The sequence below is a fragment of the Grampus griseus genome (genome assembly GCF_964374135.1).
Source record: "Grampus griseus genome assembly, chromosome: 4".
NCBI classification, from domain to species: domain Eukaryota; kingdom Metazoa; phylum Chordata; class Mammalia; order Artiodactyla; family Delphinidae; genus Grampus; species Grampus griseus.
The window spans coordinates 10759369-10769240 of NC_138997.1; the positions used below are offsets into that span (position 1 = coordinate 10759369).

The window sequence follows — 9872 nt, forward strand, 5'->3', positions numbered from 1 at the left end:
GGAGCATCTGGAAGTTCTGAAACTTGATAGTTATACAAAGAAAATATATAATACACAATGCTGAGCATCAGTTTAAATACAGAATTTTGCTACAACGCTTGTTCACCATAGAGGACACATTATTCTTTTATTAAAGAAGGCAAAATTTAATCTGTTAAAAAATGTTCTGAACAAGTTCCAGATCTAGAAAGCAATTTATAGTAAAATTCAAACTAAAGAACATGCTGTACACTTTGTTTTCACATTATGTGATATATATTTTTTTCCAGAATGAAAAAAAAAGTACGGACTCCTGTTAGACTGACAACCATAGTAAATTCACCCTTGAATTTAGTAAGCCAGGATAGTGGATATATTCAGTTTGGATTTCTTCCACTTTAGATATTTATTTACTTCAGAACCTGAGTACTAAGAATACTGAGGTGAAAATTAGACATGTAGACTGAAAATACATTTGGATAAGAAGCATTTCAGGAATGGCAGAGCAAGACCTCTGAAAAACTGCTCCTCCATAAAAGCAATGATAATGATTGGCAAAATCAACTTTTTAGAACTCTAGAAATTAACCAAATGCTTGAAAAATACCTGAGAAAACATTATTCAATAAAAAAGTAAGATAAGTGAGGTTTGAAATGTTATAACAGGCCCTGTGCCCAAGCCTTACTCCCTACTGTGCAGCAGTGTTGAAAAACAATAGCCCGGCTAGCAGCAACTGTGAAAACCAGCAGCCCTGCAGACACTGGAGGGAGCAGAATGGATTTAAAACAATCCCCTCACTAACCAAGACGGTCACGGCTCAGGCTGCTGCCTTCTAGGCAGACAGAAATGGACGCAGAAATCAAGGAAGGAACTCCTGTGCCTAAGGAATTCATTTCATGTTGTGGAGTTGAAACACAGGTTCTAAAATGTGGGCCCTGGACTGACCGCGTTAATACTCAAAGTGCCAACAGACCTAAGCTGCTTATTTTCTTTATTACGGGTAACACAGGTTTTTCTGCCTTTTATGTGCCATTTGCAAAGGCTTTGTATTCTTCAACAAAAAGACGCTTTCCAGTTTGGGTTATCAGTCATGCTGGGCATGCCGTGGCCCCCAAGGACAAGAAGATTCTGACAACTTTTGGACGATCCAAATGCTCGAGAAATTAAGGACATCTATGGACTCTGTGGTCAAGTAGAATACAAACTAGCTTTCCTGAGAACTCATGTGCCAAAGGAAATGAAACTTGTGGTCATCGGTCATTCTGTAGGCTGCTCTTTTTCCCTTCAGATTCTGAAGCAGATGCCCCTGAGCTCCCAATAACTCGCTGCTTTCTGCTCTCTCCAGCAATTGAGTGAATGACTGAGTCACCCAACAGCAAGCTCGCCAATCCACTTTTGTGCTGGCTTTGATGTTCTCTATGTTCCTGGCTACTTACTACTTAAATCGTGGCCCGAGAAAATCAAGTCCTCGATGATCAGAATGCTCCTTCGAATGATTAACGTACAGAGTGAATTTTCCTTTCTGAATGCATTGGAACCATTCTGCCTCATTAGTGCTGCCTACCTTGGGAGCCAAGAAATGATGGAAGTGGTGAAGAGAGACAATGAAACCATAAAAGAACATGTACCTAAATGCACATTTTACTACGATACTATAGATGGTTGGTGTCCAAAAGCGTACTATGAAGACATGAAGAACAATTTTCCAGGAGACATATGACTCTGTGAGAAAAAAAAATACCTCATGCATTTATCCTCTATTTTTTACCAGGAGCCCAACATGGAAGCTGACTGGCTAAAGGATGATCTGTCTAAACTATAAATACTGATACAAGGAACAAGCACTGACATAGAGGCAATAGGTGTACTGACTCTTAGTAGTAAGTAGTATACTTAGTAGGTAAATGTTAAATTTTAATGTTTGATATTAGAAGAGAAAAAAAGTGAGGCCCTCTTGGCCTAGAAACCATCATCTCCTAGCTCCCCATGCTATAGGCTGAAATAAACACAGTCGATCAATATTCCATAGGATTAACAACACATTTCCAAAGACTCCGGTAACACAGTGATCTAAACAAGGTCTCTTATGTTTGCACAAGATGCCCAGTGGCACCATACAGTTTTGGTAGGCAGAATCCTTGCGGACAAAAGGAAATCTAAATTTAGTTGATTTTAATTGAGTTACAGTGTAGAATAGGCTCCCCTAGAGAAAATTTTGAAAGACCTACTAGAAAATGTAAGAGACCTGTGAATGTTATGTGTGTAGTCGGATATGTGAAGTGTATGAGATCATGAGAAGAATATACTCAAGTTCCAGTAGAGAAGGGAGTGATGAGCAGTGGATCTTGGCAGTGGACCAGCTCTCTCTTAAGGACAGAAACTGAAGATCATCCCAGACTAACTTTGCACAGGTCTTGGCTGAGATTATCAGAATCAGACTGGATCCCAGGATAGCCTGCATATCCTACCTGTCACCACCATGCAGCATGTCTCAAACCACCAAGTCAGCCTTCTGTCTGGCTGCCAGTGGAACAAACCCAAACAGAGCCAATGGCAGGAGAAGCACTGCTTATTTCCTTCCCTGAGGAGTATGACTTCCTGATCTACCTGCAGTAGTCAGTGAATAAATTTCATCAGATATTCTTCTGATAAACTAACAACTAATAAGAGTTATTGAAGGATCCCAACGATACCTTCCTCCACAGACAGCCAGCAAACTCTGGTTGTGAGCTCCCTGCTGGCTCCTCTTCTCCAGAGCCAGGATGGGGAGGCACTGGGCTGTCCCAAATCAATCCTGTACCTGCCCACATGCAACTGCCCCTTCTGTGATTTTCTTCAGTCAAATTCCATTGAGGACCAGCAATGAGCCAAGTACTATATAAGCAGTGAAGACAGATTGTTAGCTACATTATGATTCTTGTCTGCTGACAATCTTCTATAAGTAATTTTTGAAAGGGCATCTTTAAATTGCTGAATAGAGAATCACCATAAATAAGTTTTCCACTTCTGCATTAGCTTTGTTCGTCAGAAAGAAATTATTTTACCCTTGAACCAAAAGAACTGATTAAATCATGTGAATTCACCCTCTCTGGACACCTTGGGGTTCAGTAAAGAAGAGGCTTGTTCTCTGACCTAGAGTAGGCTAATGATATGGCTTCCTACACTGACTGAATCCTGGGACCTTAGGAGCCAATAAATCCCACTGACTGCAAAGATGGTTGATGATCGATAGAAACATTCTATTTTCTCCTAGAGGAAATTCCTCATGGTGTTATCATTCCTTAAGGACAATGGGATGCTGTCCTTCTTCTCAAAACCTAAAGCCCCCTTATGAAAGATTCAGCTCTGATATGCTCCCAACCCAGTGGTAAGTGTTGAACGAGTTACAATCCTCTGGCATGGCTTCCGCATCGGGACAAATGACTTCTCAGAGGGTAAGAGCCAAGCTCCAGGCAAGGAGGTCTCCTGGCCCCAGAGAGGAGCCAGTAGGTGCATAAGCCATTGGTGCAAGGCTGCATACAAAGTCCTTACTAGCAACTGTGTGGGGAGGCCTTCTGGAAATCTTACGTTAGTAGCTGGGTCTCATGGCTCTGAAGTGCCTTGCACACAGCAGATGCTCAAGAGTACGAACCTAAAGCACTTAAGCAAGTACTGGGTAAATCATGCTACTGGAATAAAGAATAACATGCCCAGCTTTTCTTTTAGTGTTATTTTACAACATTACTTCATATTTCAGGAGTCCACACGTATGAAATTATATCTGGTACACCAAAGTTCACCAGAGCTTAAAAAATGATAAGAAGTAAAACAATAAAGTAAAAGATACTGGCTCTTAATTCCTGTTTATCATCTAAGCACCAAATGAATTTTCAAAATAAATGTCTTACCCACACTTACTGACCTTGCCTGGCCTGATCTCTGTTTGTTGAGGGAGAAAGGGTAAAATCTTAGTGTCCTCCTGAGGTAGACTAGGGTCAAAGTCTCTCTCTTAAATTGAAAAGCCATTTTTTCAATGGTTCTTTCAGAGAAGGAAGAATCAGATTTCATGAAATTGAAGTTCATTTTATTTCATTAGGAATTAAAAATGTTTCCATGCATATGTATGAGGTGACAAGGGATGTGAATTCTGGAGGCCTTACCATCCGTGTGATTTTAGACAACTATATCTAATTTCTCCATACCTCACTGTCCTCATTTATAAGATAGGATTAATAATAATACATACCTCATATTGTTAGACTTCAATGCGATGATTAAATGAAAGCATTTAGCAAAATGCCTAGAGTATCTTCTTGATAAAGATTGGCTATATTAATAAATATTATTAAACATTTTAATAATAAAAATAAACAAAAGACTAAAGTTGGTAAGCAGTGGATGAAATCCATTTCCCAGAAGCATTTCTGCCTGTATATACCGGTCAGTCACTTAGATTATTTAATAACTTCATCTGGGGTTATCTAGTGCTAAGTGAAAGGCCTGAACAAAAAATCATGACCAGTTGTTCCCAGTCTGCTCTGGACGGTGGGGAAGAATCTCCAGAGGCAGCCCCTGTGGCTTTTTGTGGCCGGATGTCCAAGGCAGCAGCCCTCTCACTATTGGCCTCTCCACCCAACCCTTGGAGAGCCAGTGACCTCCAAAGTCGTGATTTTTCTTTGTCCTTTGTTACATTAAAATTAAATTTAATTCCAGACTTGAGGAGACACAACAACTTAATGTAATACCTGATTCTGGATTAGATACTTTTGTTACTTAAAAAAAAAAAAAAAAAAAAAAAAACACTCTTGGGACAGTTTACACAACTTCATTGAATGGGATCTGAAGATTAGGTGGGAATAGGAGATCAATGTTAATTTTCTGATTTCAGTGGTTGTATTGTGGATAACTAGGAGAATCTCTTTACTTGTACTGAAGACACACTAAAATGTCTGGGAATCATGGAGCATTATGTCAATTTACTTTCAAATGGTTCAGAGGAAAAAATAGTTATCTGTACTTGCAACTTTTTTGTAAGTTTGAGATGATTTTGAACTGTATAGAAATAATTATTTAGAAAAATAAAAGAAATCCCCTTCAAGTTCCATCCCAGATTATTGTCACTATCTACCTGACTGTACAGTTCCCCAAAAGCGTAAATCTCAGAATCAGAGCTTGTTCATGGCAAACAGTCTATACCATGGGTATTTATCTAAAATAATCAGTGGCAATTGTTTAAAAATCTCACCTGCCTGAGGTGACAATAGGAAGAGGATGACCAAAAACTTAAAAGTTAAAAATGGAGAATGAGATTAATAGGGGACTTTTAAAGCTTTAACTTATTCCTAGAAATCAAGAAGATAATGCCCATGTGAAAGCATGTGTTCATGCCAAAGAAAAAGGGAAGAAGACCTAATCCTCAGCTCTGTCTGACCTTGAAGCTCTGACAAGGAGGAAGTGAGTGAAAGCTAAGGCAGAGTTGTAAACTGCTTGCATGAGCAACGAAAGGAAACACCAAAACAAATATAGGGCTCTTCTGCTAAGATTGGGAGACTTAATGGCTCAAAGCATTTAAGAAAATCTCTTTCAAATCATTAGCTGAAATTGACACTAACGAAGCAGAGCCTTCAGTGGCCACACAAGTCAAAGAATATAGACCTTACAGAATTAGTCCAGGAAAGACATCAAAAAAACAAATAGCAATAAGAACAACAAAAATAACTCAACAATCAGCAATAACACAAACTTTAGGGGAGGGGAGGATCTGAGTCACCAGATCCTACATTATACTACTTAAAATATATAAGTTTCAATAAAACATTTTGAGACACACAAAAAACAAAAAAGCATGACCCATGCACAAGAAAAAGGCCAGTCAATAGAAATTACCCCTGAGAAGGTTCAGACATTGGACTTAATATTCAGAGCTGATATAACTATGTTCAAAGAGCTAAAGGAAACCATGTCTCAAGAATTAAGAAGACTGTGGGAATAATGTCTCAACAAACAGATATTAATCAAGATAGAAACTATTAAAAAAGAAAGCAGAAATCAGTCTATAGTTGAAGAGTATAATAACTGAAATGAAATAAAATACTTACTAGATGGGATAAACAGCAGACTGGAATGGATAGAAAAAGAAAGAAATAGTGAACTTGAAGATAGGTCAATTAAGGTTATCCAATCTGAGAAACAGAAAGAAAAAAAGAATAAAGAAAAATAAATATAGTCTCAGAATACTGTGACATACCATCAAGCTTACTAACATATGCATAATTGGAATCTCAAGAGAGGAGAATGGAGAAGAAAGAATATTTGAATAAATAACAGTAAAAATTTTTTTTAAAAAGAAAACTCTCCAAATTTGATGCAAAACATTTATCTGCCCATCCAAGAAGCTCAGTTAACTCCAAGAAGGATGAACTAGAGAGATCCACTTCTAGACACATCATAGTGCAACTGATAAAAGCCAAAGACAAAAAGGATGATGAAAGCAGGAAGAGAAAAGCAACTCATCACATATGAGGAATTCTCAATAAAATTAACAGCTGACTCTTCATAGGATAATGGATGCCAGATGGCAGTGGGATGACATATTCAAAGTGCTGAAAGAAAATGAATGTTAACTAAGAATTCTGCGTTCAGCAAAACTATCTTTCAAAATTGAAGGAGAAGTTAACACATACCCTAATAAACAAAAAATGAGAGATTTCATCACTAGAAGACTTCCCTCATAAGAAATATTAAATGAGTCCTTCAGGAAAAGACACTATACAATAACTCAAATCAATGGGAAAAAATAAGAGCACTGGTAAAAGTAACTGCATAGGTAAATATAAAAGACATTGTGAATGTATTTTTCTTTGTAATCCTTCACTTCTGTACAAAGAAAAAATTATAAAACTATGTGGATGAACTTATATAAAAGTGTTTATTTATATGAAAATAGGACAAAGAAGTGGAGAATGGAGCTATATTGGGGTAAAGTTTTTATACATTATATATATTCAGTTTGCCTTAATATAAACTAGATTGCTTTACTTAGGATGTTAATTGTAATCCCTAGGAGATCTACCAAGAAAATAACTAAAAAATATGATAGGGAAACAAAAGAGAGTTAAATACCCTAGAAAATATCTATTTAGCAAAAAAGAAGTAGTTAAAAAAAAAAAGGAATAACTGTACAAAAAAGACTTAAGATATATAGAAAAAAGTAGCAAAAATGTCGGACTTAAGTTTCACCTAATCAGTAATTGCATTAAATCTAAGTGGATTTAACACTCAAAAAAATTCTGACTGGCAGAAGGGATTAAAAAACATGAACTGGGGCTTCCCTAGTGGTGCAGTGGTTAAGAATCTGTCTGCCAATGCAGGGGACACAGGTTCGAGCCCTGATCCAGGAAGATCCCACATGCCATGGAGCAACTAAGCCCATGCACCACAACTACTGAGCCTGCACTCTAGAGCCTGCAAGCCACAACTACTGAGCTGCATGTCACAACTACTGAAGCCCGCAGGCCTAGAGCCCATGCTCCACAACAAGAGAAGCCACTGCAATGAGAAGCCTGAACACCACAAGAAAGAGTAGCCCCCACTTGCCGCAACTAGAGAAGGCCCGCATGCAGCAATGAAGACCCAACACAGCCAAAAATAAATAAGTAAATTAAAAAAAAACATGAACTAATTGCTGTCTGCAAGTTATGAACTTTAGATTCAAAGCCATAAATAGGTTGAAAGTAAAAGGAAGGAAAAAAATATACCATACAAAGAACTGCAGTTGCTATAATATTATCAGCCATAATAGACTTAAAGACAAAAATAACTAGATACAAAGTAGGATATTTTAGAATATAAAAGGTCAACCCACAAAAAGATATAATAATTATAATAATATATGTACTTAATGCCCTAAAATACATGAAGCAAAAGTTGACATAATTGAAGGGGAAAACAACTCAACAACAATCACTAGAGACATCAGTATTCCACTTTAGATAGTGGATAGAAATACTAAGCAGAAGAAAAACACAGAAATAGAAGAATTAAGCAACATTTAAAAAATAAAGTAGACTTAGACATCTATAAAACAATCAATCCAACAATAGAGCATATATCAGAGTATTATTCTTAAGTGTATGTGGAATATTCACCAGGATAGACCATTTGATAGGTCTTAAAATAAACCTCAATGAATTCTAAATGATTTAAATGATACAAAGCATAATCTCCAACCACAATGGAATTAAATGAGATATCAATAAAGGAAAGAAATTTGGGGATTAAACAAATATGTGGAAAACAAACAATATGCTCTTAGAAAACTAATGGCTCAAAAAACAAATTACAAGAAAAATTTTAAAATACTTTGTGATGAATAAAAAGCACAAAATACCAAAACTCAGGAGATTCAGTTAAAGCAGTGTATGGAGAGAAATTTACAGCTGTTATCACCTGTATTAAAAAAGAAGGATCTCAAATGAACACCCCAACTTTTCATCTGAAGAAACAAAAAGATCAATTAAAAACAAAAGCAAGCAGAAGGAAATAAATAATAAAGAATAGAGCAGAAGAAAAGGACACAGAAATAGAAAAACAAATAGAGAAAATCAACAAAAGTTGTTTCTCTGGAAAGGTTTAAACAAAATTAGCAAAACTTTAGCTAGAGTAACCAGGAAAGAAGAGACAAGACTCAAATTACTAAATTCAGAAAGGAAAAAGGGATATCACTATCTTCTTTACAGGATAAAAAAAAGGATATAAGATAATAACACTAGATAATATATTTCTATGCCAAAAAAATGCAATAATTGGATGAAACTGACAAATTCCCAGGAAGAAACAAACTACTGAAATTAACTCAAAAAATAAAATTTAAAATCTGAAAAGATTTATACAAATAGAGTTAATTATTAATCAAAGAAACACAGGGAATCCCACACCCAGATCACTTTGCTGGCTTATTCTAACAAAAATATTCAAGGAAGAAATAACACCAAATCTTCAGAAACCCTTCTAAAATATAGAGGAGTGAATATTTCCCAAATCATTCAATGAGGTCAGCAACACCCTACTACCAAAACCAGGCAAAGACAACACAAGAGAAAAATAATCAGACTAATATCCTTTATTAATATAGATTCAAAACTTCTCAACCAAATACTAACAAATCAAGTCCAGCAATAAATTTTAAAAAACTGTACACTATGTGAAGGCTGGATTTATCTCAGTAAGACAAGGTTGGTTCAAAATACAAAAAAACTACATGCTTAATATAACAACGTATGACTTAGAAGATCAAAACCATGTGATCACTTTAACAGATGTAGAAAAAGCATTTGAAAAAAAACCAATACCCTTTCATTATTAAAAAAAAAAAAAAAAAAACAAAGTAGTAGCAAAAGGGAACTTTCTCAAACAATAAAGCATATCTATGAAAAATCTCCAGTTAATATCATACTTAATTGTGAAAGCTTTACCTAAGATCAGGAATAAGACAAGGATATACACTCACTCCACGTCATTTCAACATTGGAATGACGGTCCTAGCCTGGGCATTTAGGTAAGAAAAAGAACACGAAAGCACCAATATTGGAAAATTATAAGTAAAACCACCTCTAGTTGTAGTTAACATAGTTTTGTCTATAGAAAAGTCATAATGAATCCATTAAGAAAAACTATAGAGTGAATAAATGAGTTTAGCAAAGTTACTGGGTACAAAATCAAAGAACAAAAGTCAATTACATTTCTAAACACTAGCAATGAACAATCTGAAAATGAAATTAAAGAAACAATTCCATTTATAATAGCACCAACAAAAATAAAATATGAATATATTCAACAAAAGTACAAGACTTGTAAACTTAAAACTATAAAACATGGTTGAAAGAAATTAAAGATGTCCTAAGTATGTGGAAAAC

The 9872-nt window shown here is 35.9% G+C and overlaps 1 pseudogene across 1 annotated transcript; it reads left to right on the top strand.

Moving 5' to 3' along the window:
- Positions 1 to 825: 825 nt before the first annotated feature.
- Positions 826 to 1801, top strand: LOC309822001 (lipid droplet-associated hydrolase-like; annotated as a pseudogene). The gene has a single exon. The product of its transcript is annotated as a lipid droplet-associated hydrolase-like (transcript).
- Positions 1802 to 9872: the final 8071 nt, after the last annotated feature.